Below are 14,977 nucleotides of genomic sequence, written 5' to 3'. Positions count from 1 at the left end.
AAAGACCCCATCCTCCTTCTCAGGGGTCCACTGTCCATCACATCACATCATGTCTCCACCAGGGCAGCCTGTCAGCCAGCTCTAGTGCCCCTCAGCTCTAAACTGCAGTAGAGAGGGAGGACAGACCAGAATGAGGAGTCTCTGGAATAAATTCCCATCTTTCCAAGGTGATTCCTTGCATCAGAGAGGTTCAGTGAAGCCAGGAAAGGCACTGTGAATGGTGGTGTCTGATTTGCAAGGCAGCTCGAAGCAAGGGTTGAGCCTCATGAGGAGGGGCTGGGACTTCTGAGGGGCTGTAGAAAGTCTTCATTACCATCTTCTGCTTCCAAGGCCACCCTGATTCGGTTTCCAATTAGAAACACATTGAATCTGTGACTCGAGCTGATCCCGTCCTCTCCAGTGACAAGCTGTCTACCGCCAGATGATAAACAGGAAGTCACTGAGTAAGAGGAACGTGTCTGTCCATGCCAGAGGGGGTTACCTAACTTGGGCAGGCAGAGCTCCAGTAACCACATCTCATACTGCGAATGATGCCTATGGCAATGATGTCTCGCAGGCCTTCTGCAAAGGGTGGCAGAGGAGGACACCAGTCTCATAGCCTCAACCTTTTTTGGGAAGCAGTAAACCAAAACATGCTCTTCTATAGAGACAAGTGCAGCAGCTCTTTTCATAAATTCATGCAGAGGATGCACACATTGAGAATGGAGAAATTGTATCTCGAGTTCTTTCATTTTCAGTTCAGTGTTACTTTACAATAACTGCTGCTCTTGCTACTATTATTATTTCTAAATACAACACAGCTCTAACTTCAGCAGTGCTTACCCTCAGGGAGATTATGTGCTGGACACTGGCAAGGGAGTATGTGTACTAGGAGTCATAATACTTGACATCCTGGGTATGCTGACCTCATGCCAGGCATGGTTTTGTGCACTTTTTTTTTTTCACCTCAACACTTTACTTACTTTTACAACAGGTTTGAGAGCTGGGTGTTGTTATCTTCACTTCCGAAATAAGAAATCAATAGCTCAGAATTGAGTCCAGCAACTTGCCAAAGGTCCCAGGCTACTTGTCATCTCTGCATAGGACTATACTGCAGGCAACAATTAGCCCAATGTCAGCCTTAGGACCATCCTAGCAAAATAAAGGTGATCTTGAATATAATGGGGAAAAAAGAGAAAAGAAAAAATAACAATGATGAAGGTGATTATCTCAGGTTCACAGGCTGTGCAGCAGCAGAGCTGGGCCTGGCATCCACCTTCCAGCTCCCACTCCAGAGATCTTCCCTGAATATTTTGCTACCTTAATCTCAGGGCACACGGATTTCTTCCTTGGCTTCACTAACATGCTATTTATCTGGCATGATCTTCCCCTCAATGTTTCCATCTGAGACATGGGAGGGAGAGACCCACTTTGTTAAAAGGGAAACACGACAGGAACATCAAAAAGAGATGTTCCCATAGCAAAGGGGGGAAAAACTATAAATAGAGTGAAATGTTAATGGTGAAATCCTGGTGGTGGGTATCTGAGTATTCACCATCTAATTATTTTGATGTTTCTGTACGGTTGAACATTTTCATATACAATGTTGGGGGAGAAACAGTGTTTCCAATATCTCAGTGGTACATTAATATTGATAACAACCTCTTGTAGTTTCTGAGGGTGATAAGAAGAAAGATCAATGCAACAGCAAGGGCTATGGTCAAGCTCGACGTGTTCCAAGAACCCCTCCCGGGGTGGCCGTGACTGGCTGCCGTGTAGCCACTGTGTTGTCACATCACCTTGCCTGGTCACCAACCTTCAGGTGTCGCTGCCACTCAGCAGTGCTCCGCTTCTGAAACTGTTTCTACTGTGATTAAAGGCCTCTGGGCCTGAACTGTCACCAGCAGAGTGACATGGTGCCAACACAGTGGCCAGGCACATGACAAACATCCATTGTTGACAAGACAACGTCCTGGGGGTGTCAGGCGGGTGGAAACAGCCCATTCCGGAAAGAAGTCTCCTGCGTGCTGGATCCTTTACTCCCGAGACATCTGTACAGCAGAGTCAGAGCATCCCAGCACCTCAGTGTCTCTCAAGCTGCACACTTGTTTCATTTCCTCTTCCAGAGCTGCAGTGTGACTTATCTTCTCATCAGAGGGGCTTGGAGGGCTTCTCCTACGTAGCAAAGCCATACCAGCAAGATGTCCTCCTGGGAGATCCATGAAATAACTTGGCTCAGAAGCAAATTCTCTCTGAGCGGCTCTATTTTCAATCCTTCCTCGAGATATCGCTATTACTAGAAAACTTACCTGGCTCTAATTTAATTGTGAAACAAGGCTTGTCCCTGCGCTAATATTAAAATGGAAATCTTCTAGTGAAATGACTCATTTCTCTGGTGAATTATTGCCAGAAGGAGATAGGGCCTGAATGCAATTTGCTTAAGTGTCTCACAAACCGCTCTGATTCCTGAAGACACCGATCTTATCTTGTACTTGATCGACCCTGCACAAGCTCGCTCTCTGCTGCTTGTTCTCTGGAGTTCTCTGAAAAGTCAGTTCTTAGTGGAAAAGCCACAGGAAAATGTTCACTCTTATATCTGCTTCATCATTATAGTTTCTTTCTTTCTTTCTTTCTTTCTTTCTTTCTTTCTTTCTTTCTTTCTTTCTTTCTTTCTTTCTTTCTTTCTTTCTTTCTTTCTTTCTTTCTTTTTTTGAGACAGAGTCTCACTCTGTCACACAGGCTGGAGTGCAGTGGCACCATCTCAGCTCACTGCAACCTCCACCTCCTGGATTCAAGCAATTCTTCCACCTCAGCCTCCCAAGTAGCTGGGTAAAATGGGCGCTTGCACCACGACCAGCTAATTTTGTATTTTTAGTAGAGATGGGGTTTCACCATATTGGTCACGTTGGTCTTGAACTGCTGACCTCGTGATTTGCCCACCTCGGCCTCCCAAAGTGCTAGGATTACAGGCGTGAGCCACCGCGCCCCGCCATCATTATAGTTTCTATCACTATTCCTCTGCATTTCTAATTATCATCTAAAAAGATGCCCAGTACCCAAAGAAGTTTGCTTTTGCCCAGTTTTCTGGAAAAATGTTCAGGGTGGCTTTTTACCAAAAGCCCTCTTCCCCTTGCCTTTGCCCAAAGCCTGAAATGGGGAAGAAGAGTTCATGGGGTGGGAAGAAGAGCTGTGAGGGCAGAGGCAGCAAAGGCGCCAGCCTCCAGGAGCTTGCAGCTGGGCCTCCCCAGGACGGCGGTGCTTGTATCAGTTGTTTAAATGAAAACAGGTGAAAAGGGAGGTAAGGCAGTTTAGGAACAGCATTCCAAACAGGAAACTACCTAAGTGCAGGTGCTGCAGAATACAGAGGTGGATAGGGGCTCACAGCCCCAGGACTGAGACTCTTACCAGCCTTGAAGAAGCAGGTGAGCTGGGCACAGTGGCACATGTGCCTGTAGTTCCAGCTACTCAGGAGACTGAGGTGAGAGGATGGCTTGTGTGCAGGAGTTTGAGGCTGCTGTTAGCTATGATCTCCCCACTGCATTTTAGCCTGGACAACAGAAGGAGACCCTATCTCTGAAAATATAAAAATAAAAAGAAGCAGAAGAAGGAGTAAACAGGAAATACTCAACCTCCCAAAGGAAAGACACACCATATCCAGGAGTTTGGGAGATGTTTTGGTTGGATTTGATTTTTATGGACATGAACACACTCTGGTTCTTGCAGGGGACAAGCTGCTCTGAAAAGAGATATAAGTGAGACTTCTGAATTTCTCTCCAGCACCCAGAAAAAGGTAGGAAACATAACAGGCATTCTTAATTAATTCCTGCAGGAGAACTAAGGTAAAAAGACGCTTCTTGACATCATTCTCAGCCCCCTCCTCGGAAGTACAACTGGAGGCCAAGATTTGTGTTTTGACATTGAGCATTTTGGTGATCCAAAGGCACCTCCCTGGTCTCCCATTGGACCATAAAGATATGAGAAACCCAAGCACCTGTTCTTGGCTGACCCCGACTGGGAATTTACTGCCCATTCTCCTGGGCCTGATGCTCAGCAGGGCCAGTCTCAGCGAGGTCAACCGTCCGAGAGGAGGATCGACTAAGGAAACCGCTGTTCAGGCTCAGACTATAAATTTTTTGAAACAGCCCCATCCACAGCTGTAGATGGCTCCAGGCTGCTCATGGAGGCAGGAGAAAGTGATGGTCCCAGCTCTTGGGCTTACCTTATGTGACTCTGTGCCTCCTTTCAGGATTTCTCTTTATAAACCTATTTTTGCAAATGGTTTTTTAAAAGACCCAAATGAACTTTTTTCAAATTGGGTCATAGCCATGATATCAGATGAGTCATCAGAAGTCCAAACCTGGGGATCATTTTGTGGAAGAATATAATTTTGGAACTAGGAAGGTCCTTAGAGAGGGTTCGGTGCAGCACTCCAACAGAAATATAATGCGAGCCATGCAGGCAATTCCAGATTTTCTAGCAGATGTATTAAAAAGTAAAACCAAACAGGTGACATTAATTTCAATAATATATTCTACCTAACCTGATATATCCAAAATATTATCATTTCAACATGCAATAATTATAAAAATTATTTTATCAGCTTTATCAATACATAGCTTAAGTACCATAAAATTCCTTTTTTTTTTTTTTTTTTTTTTTTTTTGAGACAACGTCTTGCTCTATTACCTAGGCTGGAGTGCAGTGGCGTGATCTCAGCTCACTGCAACTTCCACTTCCTGGGTTCAAGTGATTCTCATGCCTCAGCCTCCTAAGCAGCTGGGACTACAGGTGTGTGCCACCATGCCCAGCTAATTTTTGTACTTTTTGTAAAGACGAGGTTTCACCATGTTGCCCAGGCTGGTCTTGAACTCCTGGTCTCAAGTGATCTGCCCACCTCGGCCTCCCAAAGTGCTGGATTTACAAACAACCAGCTAGTACCATAAAAATTCACCCATGTGAAGTGTACAATTAAATGGCTTTTCATATATTTACAGAGTTGTGTAACCATCACCATCATCTAATTTTAGAATATTTTCATCACCCCAAAAAGACACTTTGCATCCATTAGCAGCCACTCCCTGTTACCCTCTTGCCCAGCCCCAGGCAACCATGAAACTGCTTTCTGTCTCTATGGAGCTGCCTGTTCTGAACACGTCACATGAATGGAATTGTACAGTATGTGGTCTTTGCTGAATTGCTTATGAATTCAGCATAATGTTTTCAAGACTCATCCGTGTTATAGCAAGCATCAGTGCTCCATCCCTTTCCATTGCTATTGTGTAGGTAAAAAATTCTTCTTCTTCTTCTTCTTCTTATTATTATTATTATTATTAGAGACAGGGTCTCATTCTATCACCCAGGCTGGAGTGCAGTACCACCATCATAGGTCACTGCAGCCTGGAACTGCTGAGCTCAAGCGATCCTCCAGCCTCAGCCTCCCAAGTAGGTAGGACTACAGGCACGTGCCACCATGCCCAGCTAATTCTTATTTTTATTTTTTGTAGAGATGGGGTCTCACTATGTTGCTCAGGATGTCTAAAACTTCTGGCCTCAAGTAATCCTCCCTTCTTGGGCTCTTAAAGTGCTAGGATTATAGGCATGAACCACTGCACTTTGCCGATAAAAAATTACTAATGAGGTATTTTTCATTCTTTTTTGTACTAAACCCTCAAAAGCCACTGTGCATTTTATACTCACAGCACATCTCATCTAGCAAGCGACACTGCAAGTGCTCGGTTGCCACTTGTGGCTCATGGCTCCAGTACTGGACAGCATAGATCTAGTCCACCTCTTTTTAAGAAACTAAAGGCACTGGAAGGACAATGACTTGCCCAAGGCCACATGCCAGTCAATGGCTCCATCTGAGCTTGAACCCAAGCATTCCTGGGACCATCCAGGGGCACCATGCTTCCTCCTCACCCATCTTTGGGCCACCTAGAGAGGACAAAGATGGAAATCCATCTGGCTAAACAGACATCCGTAGAAGTCTACGCTTCTCTCTCAACAACACTCCAAATCTTAATCATCTTTGATTTTCAACCAGGGCGCAGGCCCAGTGGGACAAGCGTTGGGGCAGCCCACCCACAATCATGCTAAAGAGAGCACCTCTCCATCCTATTGGGGAGGGAATTCTCAGCGGTAGCCACCATTGACAGGCAGCAAGAGTTAAACTGATGGGTCACCATGACAAGCCACTCAACTCCCCTGGGGCCCCTTGGCAGAGGAACAATACATACATCTCCTGCTATGCAGGGTAGCCCTGGAGATGAGGTACAAACACGCCTGGGTAGATGAGGTCTGTTGAGTAACGACAGTCAATGAACTTCTATCCCTTATAAATAATATTGCCACATGGATCCCCACCCAGTGGATCAAAAGCATTTACTACTTCTGGGAAAGGGCAAGGCAGATGCATGCTTCCTTTAGTATACAGTAATGGAAGTAGCTTTAGTCCTAACAACGCTGTGTGAGAGGTATTATTACCTGCATTTAAAGATGAAAGAAGTATGGCACAGGGAGTTTACATAACTTTCTCAAGGTCACAGAGCTAGTAAGTGGTGCAGCCAGCATTTCAACCCAGACAATCTGGCTCTAGGATGCAGGTTCCCGACCACCACGCTGCCCTGGAGAAACCTGGAACTCCAGGAAACCCTTCCCTGTGAAGTCTCCTCTTCCTCAGTGGAAGCAAAAGACCTCCCAGCCCATGCTGTGTGTCCTCTGGAATCTCGCCTTCCAGCTCCAGGGAACATGTGTGGCCACCCTGACCAGATTTCCCACACTACAGGCATGAGTCAGAAAGACAAAAAAAGTTTTCTTCCTTTCATTCGTGAGTTATCATTACTTGTCATCACGCGTGTTATACAAGCCACAAGGGTCTGGATTTATTAAATTGGAAGGAAAGCTGCTGAGTTTGTTGCTGAGGAATGGCAGACTCTACAACACATGGACTCACTGCTTTTGTCCCCAAAACGTGCCTACCCAACCTGAGTGCAGCCTCAGATATCTGTGCCTGAAATGCAGCCTCAGAAACCTTCGCTTGAGGTGGCAAGCAACATAGTGAGCATGGGGAGGCCGCTTCCCCACAGATGAGCTCTCCTCCCAGCCTCTACTCACTGAACATTCAGTGGAGCCCAAGACCTGTGAAGGAACCCCTGGACCATGTGAGGTGACCTCACAAATGCAGCCAGACTCTGGGATCCAGCTGGGGGTAGATGGACATCAGGTGGCCTGAGCAATGTCACTCTGTGGGAGCACACTAGGATGGCACAGCCCAGAGGCTACAGTCTGGATGAAGATGGGCACAGGCATGCTTAGTTTGTTCATACAATGCTATAAAAGATCCCCAATTTCATATAAAAACCAGATGTACAGTTTCTCTTAAAAACCAGAAGACCTGGCAACATGGCCAGAGTTCATGCCATGTAAGCCCTGAGGGGAACGTCCATCCCATGTTGGACAGGAAAACCTCCTTTGTGCTCACCACGGGCTCCACTATTCCCTACTGTCTCCCACTGGGTCCTCTGATTTAGACAGGGAACATCCACACTGGACTGGGCTATGGAAGAAGATGGTGTGGCCTGGCTTATCAGGCCTATCAAGCTTATCATGTCTTGCTATGGTGTTTTCATCTCACATGTGAATGCCTCCTTTCTCCATCTCCTCCAGAAGCTCTTTAAGGACAGGACCATTCCTTGCACTTCCCTTCTCTCCTTTTCCTGACAGACTGGGTTAGGCCCACAATAGGTTCTCATGCAACATGAGAAGAGCCTATGGGAAACCTGTGAGGACACAGGTAACAATGGGGTGACTTTACACTGCCCCTCACTGGTCAACCCATGCCAAGACCTCAGAAGACCACGGAGGGTGTACAGATGTGGATCCTACAGGCAAAGATGCTGATGATTCAAAATTAACCAGGAAACAATCCGAGAAGCAAACGTCAGAAGCAAATACAACATGGAAAGGGTTCAGGAAGACTAGAGGATTCCAACTTGAATGCTCAGAAGAGCTCAGCCCCTGAGGGGAACAGGGGTAACGCCTGGCAAGGGCAACATGAACCTGTGCTGCACATACCTTCATCAGACCCCAGAGTCTAAAACAATTTCATGCCTCTCTTGAAGCGAAAATGCCCTGAAAACGACAGACTCCTGCAACTAAGCATGGCAGGTCATTTGCACTCCCTTGTTGAAATTTCCAAAATGTGCTAGGGCCCTGGCACATCCCAACAAACCCCTAGAGAATGTTAGGCTTTAAGTCTGTCCCCTCCTCTACCTACTCCTATAGGAATCAACAGATGAGACCATGGGGCCAAAGCTGGATGCCTTCTATAAATGATACCATCCTGTCTGTTGCCTGGGGGCACTGAGGAGCAGCAGGATTGCCTAAGCCCGTGGGAAGCCCAAGCGTCCAAGAATTGCTCCACAAGTTGCCACATGACCTTGCTTCACTCCAACAGGCGAAGCACCCATTGCATAATTACATAAATCTAAATGCACCCAAAGCTCTACCATGAGATTGTGAAATCAAGCACCACCTCTTCTGTGTGTCTCTTTAGAATTTAGTACAGGGCTAGTGACACATTCATTCTAAACATGCTGACCCCTCCCCCACACTGGAGGCTCCACTGGAGGATCCCAACAAATTTATATCACGGGAATTGTTGAGTAAGATCTGCGGAGTTATTCTTTGCCTAGTTTACACAATCCAGTGAGACAAGTCACATACAAATGAATATACCAAGACGACTGAAGGGCAATTGCAAGGGGTTTCTGGAACAGGCACCCCCCCGCCCATTCCAATTTTAGGCTTTTTTTTTTTTTTTAAGCTGAAAGAAGAGAGAAAAGAGAACAGCTTTGAATATTCACTTATTGGAAAAGATGAAACTGAACCCCTCTGTCAGCTAGCTGATTGCAACAGATGACAGCAATGATTAAAGTCATCTGTCTGCGTTAATTAGCACCTATGACCACAAGTATATTGTTACTCTGTCACCACCATGATTTTTCCTCTTACTCCAAGCCTTGGTGGCAAAGATTTTGCTACCAGCAACTGCTTGGACCCTCACACAGCAAAGGGTCTCTTCAGCACAAAGGTTGTCTGAGTTCACCCTGCCTCCTATCTGCCCCTTCTGCTGTTGAAAGACTGTTTGGCTCCATTTCTAAGCTAGTTATTTTGGCCGCAACACCTCTTTCATCTTCAATTCACGGTTGTCTGGGGGTAACATTTGCTCTGGCTAACATGGCCCACTGTGTCAAGAGGAACAATATTTGCCTGAGATGGTTGTAAAAGATAACAAAGAATTTACTAGGAGCTACACACAACACTCTGTGTTGTCTTTGGTGGAATCAACCACCACCATAAATTTCAAATCCATGCTGCTGGGCTGAAACCACTGAGAATGTAGCCGGGCCACAAAGAAAGGCCATCTGTGGTCTATATATCCCATTAGGTGGCATTCAGGATATACAGAATCTCAGCGACTTTCTAAAGTTACGATAGTGGGATCAACTTAACTCTGCTCACCATCAGAGAAAGTTACCCAAGAGAGCTAGCTAGAGAGCACACAGACATTGGAGGAGCCCCCTCATGCCCCCTTGGGGGCCCCTGCTGCCCTGGTGCAGTGTCCTGATGATAGCTCCTCAACTCTAGGGCTGGAGTCTCCCAGCTCCTCCTGGAGGGCTTTCTGTAGGACCAGCACAGACAAACTGAGAGGTAGATAAGATTTAATTCTAGGAGAGAGGAGGGATGTGGGCAACCCTCAACCTGCAGATCAATACCCTGGCTTTCTTGCCCCTCTCGTGGGACAATTCTGAGGCCTGTTCCACAGACTCTCTGAGACTCCCGCTAGGGCTGGGCCCTCGTTGTCCCCTGCAGTGTTCTGCTTAAGAATGCACCTTTATCAGCCCTTCCCCTCACTCTGTTTCATTACCTCATTCTCTCTCTTGTGCTTCTTAGGTCACCTCCTTGCACCTAAGTCCTTGTCTGAATGTGTGCTTCTAGGGGAACCCAAACCAAGACACTGGCGAAACAGACAGACTTTAAATTAATAAGTTCTTACTTTCCTTCCCTGTCTGTGGCTTCTTCCACAGCGAATGCTTTAGTGCTCTCTTACTATCCCTAATATAGAAATAGAGGGCATAAGAAAATGCCAGTATGAAGAAGGGGCACCTCGAATCCAATGGCAGTGAATGGCTACATTGGCCTAAAAGCTGCCCACCAGCATCAGTCTACCCTAAAATCTCTTTGCTTACATTATCTTCCATTCAGATGGTGAGCTGGGTTTTCCATTCTGAGCAGCGTTCATGGGCAGCAGCATGACAAAAGGCAGGGTGAATACTTAGGTTATCAATTAGTGATGTCTGTAACGGTACCAGGATAGAAGAGTGGTGATCGGCATGTCAGGCATTTTCAATCACTTATATACGGAAAAGTAAAACGATTTTGGAATCAGACAAACTAAAAAGTCAAAATTCAGCTCTAACATCAAACAGAAGTAAGACCTTGGGCATCTTAATTTACCTGTCTAGGCCTCAGTTTCCTCGCTGTGAAAATGCAGATAACAATTTCCATCCTATAAGGCCATTATGAGGACTGCAGATGATATGTGAAAGTCCCTGGCACACTGCCAGATCCATAAATGTTTATTTCCCTTCACCAGTGGGAGCCAGGGAGCTGCCTTATAAAAAGTGTTTTGGATTTCTTAAGCAAACACATTATTTGCCAAAACTACTTAATACATTTAATGGCAAAGAATCTCAAAAGGATTAAAAATCTTTTTAAAAGCTCTAAGACTATGAACCTCTCTCTCTGGCCATACCTCTCTTCTGGTTGAAGTAGTTTTTCAGTGGAATTTAATGCTCCAGGCAAAGACAACTGATTCTAAATAAACTCTAACATACCCTTCAGAGTATGGTAATTCTCAGGTCAATTAAAAACACTGAAGAAAGAAGATGCTGAGAAACGGGACTGGCTTTACTGAAACATGCTTTGAATAATTAACCAGCAACTATGCAAGTTTAGACTGTGTCCATTAGCTGATTGTTCTTTTTAGAAAAGGGACTGTCCCATTTGGCATGCCAGGACGGGGACTGTATCCCAACTGGAGGAACCTGATGCTCCTGACAGTATGTGTAGCCCAGCAATCAAGATAGTGGAAATTTGTGCAAGTAAGAAATAACTCTAAAACCCTGTGCAAATTGTATAAGCAGTGGTTTAGAAAATATGCTGGAAAGTTAGCTGCCAAAAGCCAAAAATGACAGCAATTTAAGGCACTGGAAATAGCCAGCAAATATGCCAGCACCCAGCACTGAACTCAGCACAGCATGGACACTGCACATATGGCTGTTGAATGACTGAATGACTGAATGACTGCCGACCCCTGCACATCTCCTCTGCACACTTGGAATACTCAGAAGACAGCATGTGAGGACTGCAAATAGGAAAGATGGTCTTTCAGATCACTCAAAAGACAAGAGACAAAGATTCCTCCAAGGAACAACTTTCTGAACATGCTGAGCATAGGCAGTCTTCACTTGGCATAGTTCTGATAGGCATTAATTTAGTGCCCCAATAACACTGTCCAAGTTTCAGTTAGCACGGTATATTAACTGTGAGTAATTGCTAAAAGTGTAAATTTCGCCCCAATGCTTCAGTCCTCAAATCAGCATGCAATTAACATGTGCACCATGATCCATGACTAACACGCTGATTTTTTTTCAAAGTGAGTCACCAGGGGTCACTGTGCATCAGTTACTCAGTCCGCCAACAGATAGCAAATTGTGAAGTTGTGTTGCCTTCCTGTCTCCCAGGGATAAACCCATTTTACAAAGATAGATGACCAAAAGAAACAACTGGCCAACAAGATGATATGAAAGTGAAGCAAAGAAATGAAACGTGTTCATGCTGGAAATGAAATGTGAATGGAACATAAATGGAGCTAGAGAAGCAGCAGCTGACCCTGGGGATGTTGACACTCTTGAGGTACAGACACTAGATTTGGAGCCACAGGAATTAGTGAAGACAAACTTAACACAAATGAAGAAAGTGGTCTTGAGGAAAAGGATGATGTCTTAAAGAAATGCTTGAAGATATTTCATGACACAGAGAGCACAGAAGGTAAGATGTTGGAAGCTGAGCCAAACTTAGAAAGGAGTACGGACGCTTGCCAGGGCTTAGGAAAGATACTCGGTCCACATCATAAGCACTGTTCAAACTACTCTTGCATAAGTTTGTTTTACAAATAAATAAAACACTTTGGTTCTCAAAACTATAATGGCTTTTCAACTGGACATTGGCAAATTATAATTGGATTTATTCGTGAGATACAAAGTGATGCTGTGATCTACCTCTACAATGTGGAATGATTGGATCAAGCTAATTGACATATTCATTATCTCAAACACATCATTTATTCCTCCTGTCCAACTGAAGCTTCATATCCTCGGACCAACATCTGCCCATTCCTTCCACTCCCCAGCCTCTGGAAACCATTATTCTGTTCCCTGCTTCTATGTGTCTGGTTATTTTAGATTCCACATATGAGATCATGCGGTATTTGTCTTTCTGTGCCTGCCTAATTTCACTTAGCACAGTATCCTCTAGGTTCATCCATGTTGTCACAACTGACATCGTCTTTCAAGTCTGAACAGTACTCCATTGTGTATACACACCACCTTCTCTTTATCCATTCATCTGTCAATGGACGCTTTGGTTGCTTCCGTATCGTGGCTATTGCGAATAGTGCTGCAACAGGCATGGGAATGGGGATATCCCTTCAACATACCAATTTCAAAGTCTTTGGATGTATACCCAGAAGTGGAGTTGCTGGATCATATAGTAACTCTACTTTTAGTTTTCTGAGGAACCTCCATACTGTTTTCCATAATGGCTGTATTAATTTACATTTCCACCAAAAGGGTACCAGGGTTCCCTTTTCTCCATGTCAACATTTCTAATGTTTTGTTAAATGTACTGACTAAATATTAGTTTTACTACTTTCCATTTTACTATGCTTTATAACCAATACTAAGAGAGTTTTTAATGATTTGAGAAAAAATGCTAAAGTTTACAAAACCATCATAATTTTTAAATAAATTATTTAGATCATATTGCATAGTTTCAGCTTACATGGTAATATTTACAATTCTGTACTACTGCAGCATGATGAACGGAACACGGGGCACACAGAATTCTCTTTGAAAGTAGAAGCTACTAAGGAAGACAAATGGCAAAACCTTGCCTAGAGGTTGGTTCTGATGTCTGGCTCCAACAAAGAGGCAACCTGCCAGCAACGTGGTAGATTTTCTCTAACCCCCCCTCCCCCTTTTTTTTTTTTTCTATTTCTGGAACTGTGTCATGCTCTGGAACAAAAATGGACTGAAAAATAAGAAACAACAAACCTATGTAGGTTTTATAAAGCTTTACCATTTAGCAAGTTGTCTTTTAAAGGATGGGTTTCTCCATGGAATACTCTCAACCATCTAAGGTAGATGACACACTTATCACACTTATTTACAAAGGAGAAAACTGAGGCTGAGAGAAAATTAAGCACTAACCCCAAACCACACAATTAGGAATTGGAGGACCTACAACAGTGTCATCAAGTAGAAATAAAATGTCTAAAAACCAAACCACATATGTAACTTTAAATTTTCTAGTGTTCACGTATTAGAAGTTTTCTAAAAGAAATTAAGTGTAGTAACTTTTAATTAACCCAATATATCAAAAATATCAATGCAGCACATTCTTAATATAAAATTAATAAGGAAATAGTCACATTCTTTTCTACTAAGTCTTCAAAATCTGACGAACATTTATACCTATAGCAAATGTCAATTCCACATTTCAGGTTGCTCCATCAGCTACACGTGATTGTTGGCTACCAAACCAGAGAGAACTGGGAACTGCCTTCTGCCTCTAAAAATGAGCATTTCAGTGGCTATGAGCCTCATACTTTTATCCACAACATTATTACCTCAGGATTACACCCTTTCCTCCTAAAGAGTTTTCTGAGAAAGTCATAGATCACTAAAAAGAGCTGAAGACATTTCAGAAATCGGATTTAAATTTTTTTCTCCATAATTTTCTTTTAGTCAAAAAAAATATTATGCAAAGCAACTGGGGTTTCAAGTAACTTTGGCAAAGGTAGGTAGGAGGGTGGGCATATAGTGCACACAGAATTGTTTCTGTACCTAAAGAGGAAGGCTCACTCACCAGGCAATGCCCCACTGAGCCATCAGAGAGCCTAGAGGGGTCACTGGTCCTGCTTTCTAAATGCTACGTACTTTTCTATTCACGACTGATGTGGACATATGAAGCTGATTTTTGTTTCTAACTCTACTAATTGAATTTATATTCTCTTTTTTATTTAAAAAACATATTTATAAACAAATGTACTTCTTATGTTGAGATGCTTTTAACTTCCTTTTTTGACTTATTACACTGATTATAACCACAAATAAAATATTGATTAAAAGGGATGATAATGATCACTCTTGCCTATTCCTGATTTTAAAGGAAATGCTTTTATTATTTCTTAATTGATAATTATATTTACTTTCAGGGTTTGATAAATACTCTTTACTCCCTACTAACCCTGCTTTGCAGACAACAAGATAGAGATAGAGACAGAGAAAGAGATAGAGATAGAGATAGAGATAGAGATAGAAGACAGAGATAGAGGAAGAGGCAAATAATAGGTTCAAATTTTAAAGATGTTTTTCTGCATCTATTGAAATAATCCTGTTCTTTTTTCTTTAACTGTTCATGAGATAAATTACATTATAGATTTAAATAAACATGTTTTAAACTACTGATCAAAATTTTTCGTGTTATACATCTCTTCATATTTTGGATTTCTTGTTCAGTCATGTTGTTATATTTTTCTAGAAAAATTGTCAATCTCATCTGAGTTGACTAATATGTTGGTAAGAGTCACTTTATCTTTTTAATAATCTCTGCTATAGTTGTACCTATGTCCTCCTCCTTTTCGTGCCTAACA

General features: G+C 43.4%; 1 protein-coding gene across 6 annotated transcripts in view; it reads right to left on the bottom strand.

The window, feature by feature from the left end:
* Positions 1–14,977, bottom strand: part of LOC105486812 (solute carrier family 24 member 3) — a 506,030-nt gene that overhangs the window by 456,618 nt on the left and 34,435 nt on the right. The window lies entirely within an intron of this gene.

This window comes from Macaca nemestrina, chromosome 15 (genome assembly GCF_043159975.1).
Source record: "Macaca nemestrina isolate mMacNem1 chromosome 15, mMacNem.hap1, whole genome shotgun sequence".
Classification (NCBI taxonomy): domain Eukaryota; kingdom Metazoa; phylum Chordata; class Mammalia; order Primates; family Cercopithecidae; genus Macaca; species Macaca nemestrina.
Note: the sequence above shows the minus strand (reverse complement) of the source record. Positions and strands in the feature narration are given on the sequence as shown.